Source organism: Pongo pygmaeus, chromosome Y (assembly GCF_028885625.2).
Source record: "Pongo pygmaeus isolate AG05252 chromosome Y, NHGRI_mPonPyg2-v2.0_pri, whole genome shotgun sequence".
Lineage (NCBI taxonomy): Eukaryota > Metazoa > Chordata > Mammalia > Primates > Hominidae > Pongo > Pongo pygmaeus.
This window is the reverse complement of record NC_072397.2, coordinates 36282452-36300519: the sequence shown is the minus strand read 5'-3', so window position 1 is coordinate 36300519 and position 18068 is coordinate 36282452. Positions and strand designations below refer to the sequence as shown.

Sequence of the window (18068 nt, the reverse complement as noted above, 5' to 3'; positions counted from 1 at the left end):
TTTTAATATGTCAAATTTCAACCATGAAGATATAAAAATTCTTGCTGTAAATGCAGCATTGTTTTTTCATTCAATATTACTTTATGAATTCAAGTCCTGCTTAATAATGATAACATTATTGGCAGGACCCAAAGATCATTCCTTACAAATCTTTTTTTAATAGAGATTATGTTCTTGGAGCCAAATAAAAATTTTGCTGCTTAGACACACATACATATGTTCTTTTCTTAAAACATTTTCTTGTTATTATTTATTTACATCTCCTACTCTTTGGGAATTCCTTACAAGTAAATCACCAGCTTTTAAAATCTTTCATCATTAATATTTGTCAGATATTTACAGACATACCAAATAAAATCATTATTTATTTTTCTGATATGATTGAAAAATGTTTTGAAGAGACATGCATATAAATAACTTTTTATTCTTAAAAGTAATCAGTTAGTTTTATTCACATTTGTTTTCTCCTTAATTTATCAAGGTAAGTTTCACATAATGTGAAATTACATTTGATTATGCAATTCAATGAAATTTAATATGCTTATAATGTGGTACAATCATCATCTATCTTTAGTTCCTAAATATTTATATTGTCCAACAGGAGACTCCATATCTACTAAAGACTTCTTTTTATTTCTCAGTCCCTGATAACCAGTAACCTACCTTTTATCTCTATGGCTATGCCTTTTTACCACATGGGTTTTGCACTGCAACAGTTTTCAATCCAACATGCCAAAGTCATAGAGGTTTTAAAATTGTTCATTTTTCTTTTCCTTTTCCTTTTTTTTTTTTCATTTTGCAATTACCAGGCCCTGTGCTCCTCTCACCAATTTAGTAAGAGTGTGTGTATCAGGGAGAGAATTATTACATTTATTTCAGGGACTGAGGACATTATTTTCTTATTTATTTAAATGCTGCTACAGGGATGAGATTTTGCAGCCTACAGTATGTAAGTGAGCAATCTATATTTTATTTTCACTGGATACATTTCTCAGACTGGGAAGGAAATTCTTTTAGCCAGATTTTTGTTGGTTGCTAGGAGACCAAATTCCTCTTGTGATGTGTTTGCTACTCAGCTTGACATATACTAGAGTGATGCTTTAGATTGCTTTACCTTCGTAGGCCTTCTGAGGCAGTGTTTCAATTTGCACTCTTGAAAACCATACAGGCTGGAAGAATATCTAAAGAAATATTTATTTGAGATGGCACGTGTTTCTTCAGAAACTCAAGTTGTTTCTCCCAGAGATGAATTAAATGATTCAGAAGCCTCCACTAGGTCTCCACTGTGTAAACACACATTCCCTGCGGACTCAGACTTAAGGTCAATCATTGAAGAAAATGCTGTTCAGGTTTTGTCACAAGAATCCTTGTTAAAATGGCCATGTTACCGAGTGTGTGTCTCTGAGCCAGATAAAGATAATGATTTTTTTTCTCTGACCTTTCCCAGGAAACGTTGGAAAATATTTGAGAATGACCAATTCAAGTCTATTCTGTGGGATGAGAATGGAACTTGCATAGTGACTAATGAAGAACTCTTCAAGAAAGAAATTTTGCATAGAAAGGCTCCTTACAGAATATTTCAAGCTGACAGTATCAAAAGTTTTGTTTGACAGCTCAGCCTTTATGGATTTAGTAAAATTTACAGAATTTTCAAAGATCTGCCTTTCTAGCCACCTTTCTGGCAGAAGAGAATGAATCCATTGTCTTAAGCAAGGTATTTAGCATATTTCAGTTAACACTTTACATAGAGTATATATGTAATTTTACTTTGTATACCAGTAAATATATTAATACATGCAGTAAGATCACATTTTGAAAATTATGTAAAACACTAATGTAAAAATTATTCATTTTTTTGAAATTATTGAGTTCAGCTTGAGCATTAACCTTTCAGGGTTTTAAGGAATTTTGCTAACAACTTTGAAGCTCATTTATCAAAATAAATGTACCAAAGCCACTTAATGCAATGTTACTATTAATATATAACATGTTTTCACTTGAGGGCTTAACAACTTGAGTGCTTTTTTCCCAAAAGCACATTTCTGAAGATAGTAAACCATGTTCATGAATTATTTGATGACATTAAGTTTGTGTGATGAAGCAGAAATCTGATATTTTAAGTGTTATGTTTGTTATTGCCACTTGTCTCAACAAATTACAAAAGATCAACATGCTATTTTGAATCAGTTGACCACTATTCATGTGCACTCTCATAGCACCTGCATCCAAGCAAGTGGCCACATTGTGAATTTCATTACAACCACAATTTCTCAATACCCTAACACATCTCCCTAGTAAAACCATTATCTGGGGCTGATAGTGGAACAATCTGCTCTTCCAACAAGATATCCTGTGATATCAGTCAACGAGGCTACACGTCTTAACCTGCTACCAGCAGGCAACTCGTGGTTGCAAATGCCTATGATACCTGATACATCAGCGGTCCCTCATTCCAGGCCAGATCTTCAACCATCACAACTGGACAAATATCACCCTGATTACAAATGATCTTCCATTAAAAGTGTACCAGGTTATGCGGGACAACAGAGACTAACATTTACATTGACCAAAAAAATCCAAAAATTTCTGCAATTATCTTACTGAACAATAAAACTGCATGTCGACTTTTATGTTTCCTTTTTTCTCTATTTCTCAAAGTATAGTTAAAAGTAGAATGGTGTTTTCTTTCAGTGTCAGGCTATTTTACTACTTTTTGTAAAAGTATATATGGGCGTTTTGATCATTTGTAAGAAAATTTGATGTGCTCCTATGTAAGTTAACTAATTTAGTTCTCTAAAGAGGAAAAAATAATAAAGTCTTTGGGTCCATTTGCTGCTGAAACAACACAGCACCACTGCCTGACTAATTTGTAAAAAGACTTATTTTGCTCATGGTTCTGCAGGTGGGGAAGTCCGAGGGGCTGCATCTCATGAGATCTTCTTTCTATGTTACAACATGGCAGGTTGACCTCATATGGCGAAGGGCATGAGATGAACAGAAAATTGAGACCAAACTCATCCTTCATCAAAGACCACTCACAGAATAACTAACTTCTTCTCCAGATAACACCATCAATTCAGTCATGGGGTTGAGCATACATGGCTAATCACCTCTCAAACATCCTACCTCCCAACACTATCTCAATGGACACAGAATTTCAATGTGAAATTTGGAGGGGACATATCAAACAATGACAGCAGGCAAAGGAAAGGAAACAACTGGAGCTAGGAAAAAGTAATAAGTGACTTCTAAAGTAGTCTGGCATAAATCAAATGAGGGCAAAAATTTGCATGACACAAAGGGAATAGAGGCTCACATAAACACATGCCCACCACACTGGGCTAATTTTTATATTATTAGTAGAAATAGGGTTTCACCATGTTGGCCAGGATGGTCTTGAACTCGTGGCTGCATTTGATCCACCCACCATGGCCCCCAAAACTGCTGAGATTACAAGTTTGAGCCACCATACCCCACCTCTACTGCAGAATTTCATCACATTGGTTTCGTGCTCCATACAAAGTCAGATTTAATTGCTTTTTGTCAGGATTAACACCTTTTAGATTCTGAGTCCCGATCCTCAGCATGGCTAAATAAATCCCTTCCAGACCTGATATTTGTTTTCCTTTCAGCTTTATGTCCTTCTGTTTCACCACAGTGAGACATTCAGACCATTCCACTTTCAGACATGCCCTTTTCCATCTGGTAACTTGAGTCCCATTATTTTCTTGGAGACAAAAGTCTCTCCCCAGTTTGCCTACTTAAGACTACTACAACACAGACATCACTCCTTCCAGGATAGTGCTTCTTGTCTATCGCATTAATTTTCCTGTCTGTCTGTCTGTCTTAGACAACCAGCACTGATGTAACACAGTACTTAATACATATATGTATGTGTGTGTATATATATACACGTATGTATGTGAATTAGTCAATGTTGACTGGGACTTACAAATATAGCACTTATTTTCATTGTCAAAATGAACATTCTTGGTGTTGTGGCATTAATTTTTATTTTTTCCTCACCACAACTTTTTCTAAAAGGGTAGGTCACAGTATTGTTCACTAGAGATGCAATAATTTTGACTTACTGAGATTAGCATCACTGGTTATCATTTCAACTATGATGCTCTTTTTTAGGTCTACTTATAATTTTTCCATGCTTCTAAAAGTTCTTTTTCATCTTCTGTTTTGACTGGCAGGTCCTTGCCTGAAAGAATTAGCTGTCTCCTTACCACTTGTTCCTTTATTTGCAGTAACAATTCCCAGTGGCAAAGGGATATTTGGGAGCCCTTTGTGGCCTATGGAAAAAAACAAAATATCCTAAAATAAAAACCTAAAGAAGCTCTTTGTGAAACTGACTTTTGATGTGTGGATTCATTTGATAGAGTTCAACCTTTCTTTTGATTCAGCAGGTTGGAAACCCTCTAATTGTAGAATCTGCAAAGGGACATTTGGGAGCCCATAAAAGCCTATGGGGAAAAACCTACTATCCCCACACAAAAACTGGAAAGAAACTATCTCTGAAACTGCTTTGTGATGTGTGAATTCATCTCAAGGAGTTAAACCTTTTCTTTGATCCAACAGTTAGGAAAACTTTTGGAGAATCTATGAAGAGACATGTGGGAGTCCTTTGAGGCCTATAGTGAACTACCAAATATCCACAAATAAAAACTAGAAAGAAACTATCTGTGAAATGTCTGTGATGTGTGGATTCATCTCACAGAGGTAAAACTTTCTTTTCTTTCAGCAGGTGGGAAACATTCTTTTAACAGTATCTGTGAAGGGACATTTTATAGCCCATGAAGTCTATGATGAAAGACTACATATCCCCAGATGAAAACTGGAAAGAAGCTATCTGTGAAACTGATTTGGGATGTGTAAATTCATCTCACAGAACTAAACCTTCCTGTTGATTCAGCAGATTGTAAACCCTCTTTTTGGGGAATCTGCAAAGGGACATTTCAGAGGTCATTGGGGGTCTTTTGAAAAGAAAAGAATATCCCCAGATGAAAACTAGAAAGAAGCTATCTGTGGAACTACTTGGTGATGTGTGGATTAATCTCATAGAGTTAAACTTTTATTTCAATCTAGCGGGTTGGAAATACTCTTTTTGTAGAATCTGTGAAGCAACATTTGGGAGTCCTTTGAGGCCTATGAAGAAAAACTGAATATTCCCAGATAAAAGTTAGAAAGAAGGTATCTGTGAAACTATTTTGTGATGTGTGGATTCATCTCACAGAGCTAAACATTTCTTTGATTCAGCAAGTTGAAAACACTCTTTTTGAAGAATCTGTGAAGGGACATTTGGGATTCCATTGAAACCTATGGAGGAAAATTGGATATTCCAAGATTAAAACTAGAAAGAAACTATCTATGAAACTGTTTTGTGATGTGTGGGTTCATCTCACAGAGTTAAACCTTTCTTTTTATTAAACAGCTTGGAAACACTCTTTTTGGATAATCTGTGAAGAGACCATTGGGAGTCCTTTTAAACCTATGGGGAAAATCAACTATCCCCAGATAAAAGATAGAAGCTTTCTGTGAAACTACTTTGTGATGTGAAGATTCATCTCACAGAGTTAAATCTTTCTTTAGATTCACCAGGTTGGAAACACTCTTTCTGGAGAATCTGCAAAGGGACATTTGGGAGCCCATTGCAGCCTTTGGGGGAAAATGGAATATCCCAAGATAAAAACTATAAAGAAGTTCTTTGTGAAATTGCCTTGTGATGTGCAGATTCATCTTACAGACTTTTTTTTTATTATTTTTCAGGAGGTTGGAAACACTCTTGTTAGACAATCTGTAAAGGGACATTGGGGGTCCATTGTGGGTTATGAAAAAAAAAACATGCTGGATAAAAACTAGAAATAAGATATTTGTGAAATTTTGTGATGTGTGGATTCATCTTGCAAAGTTATATCTTTCTTTTGATTCAGCATGTAGGAAATACTCTTTTTGGAAAATCTGTGACGGAACATTGAGAAGCTCATCAAGGCCTATTGAGAAAAACTGTGTAGCCCCAGATAAAAATTGGAAAAAACTGTATGTGAAACTGCTTTTTGATGTGTGGAATGATCTCACAGAGTTAAACCTTTCTTTTGATTCAGCAGTTAAAAAACACTGTATTTGGAGAACATGTGATGGGACATTTTGGAGCCCATTGAGGCCTAGAGTAAAAACAAAATATCCCCATATCAAAATTGGAAGGAAGCTATGTATCAAACTGTGTTGTGATGTATGCATTCACCTCACAGAGGTAAGCCTTCCTTTTAATTCAGCAGGTTGAAAACACTCCTTCAGGAGATCTGTGAGGGTACATTTTGGAACCCTTTGAAGCTTAAGGGAAATAACTGAAAATCCACCGGTATAAACTAGAAAGAATCTACCTGTGAAATTGCTTTCTTATGTGTGGATTCATCTCACAGTGTTAAATTTTGCTTTGATTCAATAGGTGGGAAACATTCTTTTTGGGGAATCTGCAAAGGAACATTTTGGAGCTTTTTGAGGCCAGTGGGGAAAAACAGAATATCCCCAGGAAAAAACTAGAAAGAAGCTATCCATGAAACTGCTTTGTGATGTCTGGATTCACCTCACAGGGTTAAACATTTCTTTTGATTCAGCAGGTTGGACACACTCTTTTTGGAAAATTTCCAAAGGGACATTTGAAAGCCCATTGAGGACAATCAGGAAAAAACTGAATATCCAAGGTAAAAATTAGAAAGAGGTTATCTGTGAAATGGCTTTATGATATGTGGGTTCATCTCACAAAGTGAAACATTTCTTTTGATTCAGCAGATTGGATACCCTCTTTTTGAAGAATCTGTGAAGGGACATTTTGGAGGCCATTGAGACCTATGAGGAAAAATGGAATATCTCCAGGTAAAAACTAGAAAGAAGCTCTCTGTGGTACTGTTTTGTGATATGTGGATTCATCTCTCAGAGTGAAACATTTCTTTTGATACAGCAGTATGGAAACACTCTCTTTGGAGAATCTACAAAGGGGCATTTGGGACACTTTTGAGGCTTAAGGGAAAAAATTGAATATCCTCAGTTAGAAACTAGAAAGAAGCTATCTGTAAAACTGCTTTGTGATGTGTGGCTATATCTCACAGAGTTTAAACATTTCTTTTGATGCAGCAGGTTAGAAATGCTCTTTTTGGAGATTCTGATAAGGGACATTTAAGAGACCTTTGAGGCCCATGCAGAAAAAACCACGTATCCTTAGGTAAAAACTAGAAATAAAGTATCTGTGAAACTGCTTTGTTTTGTGTGGATTCATTTCACAGAGTTAAGCATTTCTTTTGATTCAGCAGGTTGGAAACACTCTTTCTGGAGAATCTGCAAAAAGACATTTGGGAGCCCATTGAGGCCCATAGGGAAAAACAAAATATACCCAGGTAAAAACTATACAGAAGCTATTGGTATAACTGATTTGTGAAGTGTGCTTCATTTCACAGTGTTAAACTTTTCTTTTTATTCAGCAAGTTCAAAATACTCTTTTTCAGAATCTGAGAAGACACACTTGGGAACATGTTGAAGATTATGGGGAAAAGTGCAATATCCCCAGGTAAAAAATAGAAAAAAGCTATCAAAGAACCCACTTCGTGATGTGTGGATTCATCTCACAGAGATAAACCTTTCTTTTGATTCAGCAGATAAAAATCACTTTCTGGAGAATCTACAATGGAACATTTGGGAGCCCATTGAATCATATGGGGAAAAACTGAATATCCCGAGGTAAATACTAGGGAGAAGTTATGTGTAAAACTACTTTGTGATGTGTGGATTCATCTAACAGAAGTAAAGCATCCTTTCTGTTCAGCAGGTTGGAAACACTCTTTTTGGAATATGTGCCTAGGGACATTTTGGACCCCATTGAGGCCTAGAGGAAAAACAGAATATCACAGATAAAAATTAGAAAGAAAATGTATGAGAAATGGCTTCATGATGTCTGGATTCATCTCAGAGAGTTAAACTTTTCTTTTGACTCAGCAGGTTGGAAAGAATCTTTTTGGAGAATCTATGACGGGATATTTGGGAGCTCATTGAGGCCCATGGGGAAAAACCAAATATCCCAAGGAATAACTCGAAGGAAGATGTCTGTGAAACTGCTTTGTGATGTGTGGATTCATCTAACAGAGTTAAAACTTTCTTTTGATTCAGTAGGATGGAAACACTCTTTTTGGGGAGTCTGTAGAGGTAAATTTAGGAGCCTAGGAGACCATGTGGAAAAATAGAATGTACCCAGGTAGAAACTAAAAACAAGCTGTCTGTCAAACAGCCTGGTGATGTGTGGATTCATCTTACAGAGTTAAAACTTTCTTTTGATTCAGCAGGTTGGAAACACACTTTTTGGAGGATCTGTGAAGGGATATTTGGAAGTCCATTGAGGCCAATGGGGTAAAATGGAATATCCCATGATTAAAAACTAGAAAGAATCTATCTGTGAAATTGCTTTGTGATTTTCAGATTCATCTCACAGAGTTAATACTTTCTTTTGATTGGACAAGTTGAAAACACTTTTTTTTTTTCTTTTGGAGAATCTGTGAAGGGACATTTTAGATCCCATAAAAGATCATGGGGAAAGTCAGAATGTTCTCAAGTAAAAACTAGAAAGATGCTATGTGTGAAACTTCTTTGTGATTTGTGGATTCATCTCAGAATTAAACCTTTCTTCTGATTCAGCAAGTTAGAAAATCTCGGCTGGGTGGGGTGGCTCATGCTTCTAATCCCAGGACTTTGGGAGGTGAAGCTGGGTGGATCACAAGGTCAGGAGTTCAAGACGGTCCTGGCTAACATGGTGAAACACCATTCTATTAAAAATACAAAAAAAAAAAAATTAGCCAGGCATGGTGGTGGCTGCCTTAGTCCCAGCTACTTGGTAGGCTGAGGCAGGAGAATGGCATGTACCTGGGAGGTGGAGCTTGCAGTGAGTGAGAAATTGCAACACTGCACTCCAGCCTGGGTGACAGAGAAAGACTCCATCTCCAAAAAAAAAAAAAAAGAAAGAAAGAAAAAGAAAATCTCTTTTTGGAGTATATGCAAAGGTATATTTGGGAGACCACTGAGGCCCATGTGGAAAAACTGAATATCTCCAGGTAAAGACAAGAAAAAAGCTCTCTGTGAAACTCCTTTGTGATGTGTAGATTCATTTCATAGAGTTAAAAGTTTCTTTTGATTCAGCAGATTGGAAACCCTCTTTTTTAGAGGTTTTGCTAAGGGATATTTGTCAGCCCATTGAAGCCTATGGGGAAAATCCAAATATTCCCAGGTGAAAACTAGGAAGAGGTATCTGTGAAACTGCTTTGTGATGTGAGGATTCATCTCATAGTGAAAAACCTCTTTTTTGGCCCAGCAGATTGAAATAGTCTTTATGGAGGATCTGCAAAGGGACGTTTTGAAGCCCTTTGTGGCCAATGAGAAAAATAAAATATCACCACGTAAAAACTTGAAAGAAGCTATTTGTAAAACTACTTTGTGGTTTACTGATTCTTCTCACAGAGTTAGACGTTTTCTTTGATTCAATGGGTTGGAAACAATCTTTCTAGAAAATTTGCAAAGGGACATTTGAGAGCCCATTGAGGCATATGGGGAAAAACCCAATATCCCCAGGTAAAAACTAGAAAAAACTTTCTATGAAACTGCTTTATGATGTGTGGATTCATCTTACTGAATTAAAAGTTTGTTTTGATTTAACAGGTTGGAAACACTCTTTTTGGAGAATCTGCAAAGGGATTTTTGGGAGCACATTAAGGCCCATGAGGAGAAACTGAATTTCCACAGGTAAAAACTAGAAAGAATCTGTGTAACAGCTTTGTGATGTGTGGATTCATCTCATGGAGTTAAATATTTCTTTGTATTCAGCAGGTTAAAAACAGTCTTTTGGAGGATCTATGAAGGAATTTTTGGCAGCCCATTAAAACCTACTGGGAAAAAAATGAATATCCTCAGGTAAAAACTAGTAAGAAGCTATCCGTGAACTGCTTTTGTCATGTGTGGATTCATCTCACAGAGTTAAACCTTTCTTTAGATTCAGCAGGTTAAAAACATTCTTTTTGGAGAATCTGCATAGGGATATTTAGGAGTCCATTCAGGCTTATGTGGAAAAACCCAATATCCCCAGCAAAAAATTAGAAAGAAAATGTGAAAATGCTTTGTGATGTGTGGATTCATCTCACAAAGTTAAACCTTTCTTTTGATTTATGTGGTTGGAAATGTGAGAAGGAGGGTTTCTGGGGTGCCAGTTGTGTTGGTCTCCCCTGTGTGAGACACATGGAAAGCCATGGCTGGTCTCTGAGGAGAAAATTCTCCTTATTGCCTTCAGGTTTTTATGCCCCAAGAGCATAACCACTCAGCAGCATTCCACAGTTTTCTCAGGGAGATAATGCTCCCTTGAAGCAGTGGAGTATAGCCAAACATCTTGGCTTCTCCTAAAACCTGCTCCCACCTGTTTCAGTCCCAATAAGTTGAAGATCTTAAGTAGTTTAGACACACGCCTCTCAAGGAAATTCACAGAAATCACCACTGCTATACATCTTATTGAATGACTCACAAGATCTCCTTCACTGATTAATCCTTTTCCTCATTCCTTCCTCCCCCTCCCATCTGCTGTAAGAACAAACTGTCCGTATACCAATAAATTGGGTGGAGCCTGAGGGCTCCAGGCTATGAGGAATCCTTCAATGCTCCAATCCCCTAGACCCACCTTTTAAACACTTACTCTGCCTAACTCTTTTTTTCTCCACCAGAGTCAGGGTACCCACTGGGTAGGAGGGGGCTTGTTTCCCCAACATCTGGCACCCAACACAGGTCTCCCTGTAATCTCTACAATAATACGGTGAAGAAATGCCAGAGCATGGAAAGTGGAGCATGACTGACAAAGGACACCCACGTAGGTTTTCACTTCAGGCTCTGTGGAGAATTCCATGGTAACCTCAGGAAAATCTGGGTCAGGCTGAAAGTAAGTTGGCTAATTACTTATGCCTGTTGACACAGTTATTGTGCTACAGTGGGGCAATTGTGAGTATCTGAAATCTCACATCTTTGTTCCATCTCATAGAAGAGTATTCTCCTTGGTTCATGGAATATGGAACCAGGCATGTAAAAGATTGGTATAAGGTTGGATCAGACTTAAAATTAGCATGAGAGAGCCACAATATTCCTTTCTCAACTTGGTCATTGTGGTTGGTAATTAAAACAGCACTGAAGTGCTTCCCCACTGAGGAGGAAGGAACAGGAGTTTCAGGATGACACAGAAAATTTTAATAATCAGAAGTCTGATGATGAGCAAAGGGAACCATCACAGTCTAGGTTTAAAAAGGGGGAGAAATGGGAAGGTATACATACTAATCTCCAAAAACTTATGAAAGGAACAGTTCCACCTACTGCAGAAATATTACCACCTACTGTGCCTTTAGGGGAAGGCCTGGAATGGTCACCCCTTCCTCAGCCTTATGAATTTCTAGAAAGGAAGCCTGAGATGCATCTTGCCACTCCCAATGTTGCATGCCCCACCATTGACTGTGGTGAAAGGAAGCTGCACGCTTGCCCAACAGCCAATTACAGTAGGGAATGATCCAGGCTTGTACACCTGTTAATTATGGTAAAGAAATTGTGTGAGCTAGCCCAGATACTAATTATGACTCAGGGGTAATCCAGGCAACCCTTCTCCCGACACAAGAAATGGGGGATTTGGATGCTTGGCAGTTTTTACTAATTATTTTGCCAGCTGAAAAGGTCAGAGAACATACTCAAGCACAGTGGGAGCTATTTTATTTTAAAATATTAAAAGACTTAAGGCAAGCAATTGGACAATATGGGCCAAATTATCCTTATGTTCATTCCTTATTACAATCTGTGGCTTATAACCAACATTTAATATCTATGGATTATTATCAGTTATTAGCCTGATCCACCCTGTCTCCCTCTCAATTTCTCTAATTTGAAACTTGGTGGATGGATGAAACAATAAATTAGGCATGCAGAAATGCTCAAGCACAACCTCCCATTAATATCACATCTGATCTGTTGCTTGGATTTGGAGAGGCATGAGGTACTGGAAATCAACTGATGGTAATGGGTGTTGAACCTGTTGATCAGCTAAGAACTATATACCTAAGAGCCTGGGAAAAAATTCATAACCCTGGTACTACTTACCCTTCTTTTTACTCAGTTCCACAGGTTCCAAGGGAGCCTTATCCAGATTTTGTCACCCATTTGCAAGACACGGCTCCAAAAGCCATTTTGGATTATCATGCAAGGAAAGTGATTCATGAAGGAACATTTTGGAGCCCATTGAAATCTATGGGGAAAAACCTTATATTCACAGGTAAAAACTATGAACAAGCTATCTGTGGAACTGTTTGCTGATGTGTGGATTCATCTCACAGAGATAAAACTTTCTTTTGATTCAGCAGGTTAGAAACACTCTTTTTGGTGAATCTGTCATGAAACATTTGAGTGTGCATTGAGGTGTACGAGGAAAAACTGAATATCTTCAGATAAAAACTAGAAAGTAGCTATCTGAAAAACTACTTTGTGATATGGGGGTTCATCTCACAGGGTTAAAATTGTCTTTTGATTCAGAAGTTACAAACAGTATTTTTGGAGAATCCACATAAAGTCATTTGGAAGGCCATTGAGGCCTCTGGGAAAAAAACAAGTATCTTCAGAAAAAATTAGAATCTCTCTGTGAAATTACTTTTGATGTGTAGATTCATCTAATAGAGTTAAACCTTTCTTTTCATTCAGCAGGTTGTAAACACTGTTTTTGTGGAATCTGCAAAGTCACATATTGGAGCTCACTGAAACATATGCTGAAAAACAAACTATCCCCAGATAGAAACTAGAAAGAAGCTATCTGTGAAACTCTTTTGTAATATTTGGATTCACCTCAAAGAGTTAAACCTTTCTTTTAATTCAGTAAGTTGGGAAAACTCTTTTTAAAGAATCTCCAAAGGGAATTTTCGAGCCCATTGAGTCCTTGGAGACAAACTGAATATCCTCAGGTGAAAACCATAAAGAAGCTATCTGTGAAACTGCTTTGTGATATGTGGATTCATGTCACAGAATTAAAATTTTCTTTTTATTCAGCAGGTTGGAAACATTCTTTTTGGCGAATCTGTGAAGTCATATTTGGGAGCCCTTTGAGCTTTATGCAGAAAACCAAAATTTCAAGAGATAAAAAATAGAAAGAAGCTATTTGTGAAACTGCTTTGTGAGTTGCAGATTTATTCCACAGAGTTAAAGCTTTCTGTTGATTCAGCAGGTTGAAAACATTATTTTAGGAGAATCTGCAATAAAACCTTTGGGAGCCCATTGAGGCCTATGGTGAAAAACCAAATATCTCCATTTAAAAACTAGAAAGAAGTGAGGGACTGATCCAAGATGGCCGAATAAGAACTGGTTCAGTCTACAGTTCCCAGAGTGACACAGAAGACAGGTGATATTTGCATCTCCACCTGAGGAACTGGGTTTATCTCTTTGGGACTTGTTGGACAGTGGTTGCAGACCATGGAGTGCGAGCCAAAGTAGGGAGGGACATTGCCTCACCTGAGAAGCATAGGGGGTCAGGAAATTCCCTTTCCTAGCCAAGGGAAGACATGACAGATGGTACCTGGAAAATCAGGACACTCTCATCCTAGTACTGCACTTTTCCAACAGTCTTAGCAAATGGCACACCAGGAGATTACATTCTGTGCCTGGCTCAGGGGGTCCAACACCCACAGAGCCTTGCTCACTGCTAGAGAAGCAGTCCAAGATCAAGCTGCAAGGCAATTGCAAGGCTGGGAGAAGGGCGTCCACCATTGCTGAGGCTTAAGTAGGTAAACAAAGCAGCTGGGAACTTCAAACTGTGTGGAGCCCTTTGCAGCTCAATGAGGCCTCCCTGCTACTGTAGACTCCACCTCTGGGGGCATGGTATAGCTGAATAACAGGAGGCAGAAACTTCTGCAGACATAAAAGTCCCTGTGTGACAGCTCTGAAAAGAGTAGTCATTCTCCCATCATGGAGTTTGAGATCTGAGAATGGACAGACTATCTCCTCAAGTGGGTCCCTGAACCCTGAGTAGCCTAACTGGGAGACACCTTCAAGTAGGGAGTGACTGAAGTCTCATACAGCTGGGTCCACCTCTGAGACAAAGCTTCCAGATGAAGGATCAGGCAGCAATGTTTCCTGTTGTGCAGTATTTGCTCTTCTACAGCTGCCGCTGGTGATACCCAGGAAAACAGGGCCTGAAGTGGACTTCCAGCAAAGGCCAACAGAGCTGAAGCTGAGGGCCCTGGATTTTAGAAGGAAAACTAAAAAACAGAAAGGAATAGCATCGACATCAACAAAAAGAACATCCATACCAAACCCCCTTCTGAAGGTCACCATTATCAAAAACCAAAGTAGATAAAACCACAAAGATGGGGAGAAAATAGAGCAGAAAAGCTGAAAATTCTAAAACTCAGACCATCTTTCCTCCTCCAAAGGAATGCAAGCTCCTCCCCAGCAACAGAAGAAAGTTGGAGGGAGAAAGACTTTGATGAGTTGACAGAAGTGGGCTTCAGATAATTGGTAATAACAAATTTCTCCGAGCTAAAGAAGGATGTTTGAACCCATTGCAAAGAAGTTAAAAACCTTGAATAAAGATTAGCCAATTGGCTAACTAGAATAAACAGCATAGAGAAGACCTTAAATGACCTGATGGAGCTGAAAACCATGGCACGAGAAGTATGTGATGCATGCACAAGCTTCAGTAGCTGATTCAATCAAGTGGAAGAAAAGGTATCAGTGAAAGAAGATAAAATGAATGAAATGGTGCAGGAAGAGAAGTTTACAGAAAAATAGAGTAAAAACAAACAAACAAAGCCTACAAGGAATACGGGACTATGAAAAAAAAAGAAATCTACGTCTGATTGGTGTACCTTAAAGTGACAGGGAGAATGGAACCAAGCTGGAAAAGACCCTTCATGAAATTATCCACGAAAACTTCTCCAACCTAGCAGTGCAGGCCAACATTCAAATTCAGGAAATATGGAGAATGCCTCAAAGATATTCCTCAAGAAAATCAAACCCGAGACACATAATTGTCAGATTCACCAAGGTTGAAATGAAGGAAAAAATGTTAAGGGAAGCCAGAGAGAAAACTTGGGTATCCTAAAAAGGGAAGTCCAGCAGACTAACAGATGATCTCTTGGCAGAAATTCTACAAGCCAAAGAGAGTGGAAGCCCATATTCAACATTCTTAAACAAAAGAATTTTCAACCCAGAATTTCATATCCAGCCAAACTAAGCTTCATAAGTGAAGGAGAAATAAAATACCTTACAGACAAGAAAATGCTCAAAGATTTTGTCACCAGCAGGCCTGCCCTACAAGAGCTCCTGAAGGAAGCACCAAAAATGGAAAGGAACAACTGGTACCAGCCACTGCAAAAGCATGCCAAACTGCAAACACCATAACTGCTAGGAAGAAACTGCATCAACTAACGAGGAAAATAACCAGCTAACATATTAATGACAGGATCAAAATCAGACATAATGATATTAACTTTCAGTGTAAATGGGCTAAATGCCCCCATTAAAAGACAGACTGGCAAATTGGATAGTGTCAGGACCCAACTGTGCTGTATTCAGGAGACCCATTTCATATGCAGAGACACACATTGGCTCAAAATAAAGGGATGGAGGAAGACCTACAGACCAAATGGAAAACAGACAAACAAAGAAATGAAAAGCAGGTTTTGCAATCCTAGTCTCTGATAAAACAGACTTTAAACCATGAAAGATCAAAAGAGACGAAGAAGGCCATTACATAATGGTAAAGAGATCAATTCAACAAGAAGAGCTAACTATCCTAAATATATATGCACCCAATACAGAAGCACCTAGATTCATGAGGCAAGTTCTTACAGACCTACAAAGAGACTTAGAATCACACACAATAATAATGGGAGACTGTAACACCCCACTGTCATCATCAGACAGAGCAACAAGACAGAATGTTAACAAGGATAACCAGGACTTGAACTCAGCTGTGGACCAAGTGGACCTAGCAGATATCTACAGAACTCTCCACCAGAAATCAACAGAATATACATTCTTCTCAGCACCACATCACACTTATTCCAAAATTGACCACAGATTTGGAATTAAAGCACTCCTCAGCAAATTTAAAACAATAGAAATTATAACAAACTGTCTTTGTGATGAAAGTGCAATCAAATTAGAACTCACGGTTAAGAAATGCACTCAAAACCACACAACTACATAGAAATTGAACAACCTGCTCCTGAATGGCTACTGGGTAAATAACGAAATGAAGGCAGAGATAAAGATGTTCTTTGACACCAAGGAGAACAAAGACTAGACATACCAGAATCTCTGGGACACATTTAAAGCAGTGTGCAGAGGGAAACGGATAGCACCAAATGCCCACAAGAGAAAGCAGGAAAGATGTAAAATTGACAGGCTAACATCACAATTAATAGAGCTAGAGAATCAAGAACAAATACATTCAAAAGCTAGCAGAAGGCAAGAAATAACTAAGACCAGAGCAGAACTGAAGGAGATAGAGATATTAAAAAAAAAAAAAACCCTTCAAAAAATAAATGAATCCAGGATCTGGTTTTTTGGAAAGATCAGCAAAATTGATAGACTACTAGCAAGACTAATAAAGGAGAAAAGAGAGAAGAATTGAATAGATGCAATACACCTTCACAAGACTAATCCAGGGAGATGTTGAATCCCTGAATAGATGATTAACAGGCTCAGAAATGGAGATAATAATTAGTAGCCTACAAACCAAAGAAAATGCAGGTCCAGACCAGATTCACAGCTGAATTCTACCAAAGGTACAAAGAGGAGCTGACACCATTCCTTCTGAAACTATTTCAATCAACAGAAAAAGAGGGAATCCTCCCGAACTCATTTTATGAGGCCAGCATCATCCTGATACTAAAACCTGGCACAGACACAACAAAAAAATAAAATTTTGGACGAATATCCCTGATGAACTTTGAAGCAACAATCCTCAATAAAATACGGGCAAACCGAATCCAGCAGCACATCAAAAAGCTTATCCTGCACAATCCAGTTGGCTTCATCCCTGGGATGCAAGCCTGGTTCAACATATGCAAATCAATAAACGTAATCCATCATATAAGCAGAACCAAAGACAAAATCCACATGATTGTCTCATATGCAGAACAGACCGTTGACAAATTTCAACAGCCCTACATGCTAAAAATTATCAATCAACTAGGTATGGATGGGATATATCTCAAAATAATAAGAGCTACTTATGACAAACCCACAGCTAATATCATATTGAATGGCAAAACCTGGAAGCATTCACTTTGAAAACTGGCACAGGGATGCCCTCTTACCACTCCTATTCAACATATTGTTGGAAGTTCTGTCCAGTGTAATCAGGCAGGAGAAAGAAATAAAGGTTATTCAATTAGGAAATGAGGAAGTCAAATTGTCCCTGTTTGCAGATCACATGATTGTACACTTAGAAAACTCCATTGTCTCAGCCCAAAATCTCCTTAAGCTGATAAACAACTTCAGCAAAGTCTCAGAATACAAGATCAATGGGCAAAAATCACAAGCATACCTATACACCAATAACAGACAAACAGAGAGCCAAATCATGAGTGAACTCCCATTCACAATTGCTTCAAAGAGGATAAAATACCTAGGAATCCAACTTAAAAGGGATGTGAATGACCTCTTCAAGGAGAACAACAAAGTACTGCTCAACAAAATGAAAGAGGACACAAACAAATGGAAGAACATTTCATGCTCATGGTTCAGCAAGTTGGAAACAATCTCCTTGGAGAATCTGCAAAGGGACTTTTGTAAGCCCACTTAGGCCTTTTGGGAAAACTGAATATCCCTAGATAAAAACAAGAAAGAAGCTACCTGTGTAACAACTTTGTGATGTGTGTATTCAACTCACAAATTTAAAACTTTATGTGGATTCAGCAGGTTGGAAACGCTCTTTGTGGAGAATCTACAATTGGACATTTGGCAGTCCATTGAGACCTAAGGGGAAAATCAGAATATCCTCAGAAAAAGTAGAA

At 38.1% G+C, this 18068-nt stretch overlaps 1 pseudogene; it reads left to right on the top strand.

The window, feature by feature from the left end:
- The first annotated feature begins 1202 nt into the window (after positions 1 to 1202).
- Positions 1203 to 18068, top strand: part of LOC129025757 (heat shock transcription factor, Y-linked-like) — a 29928-nt pseudogene continuing 13062 nt past the window's right edge.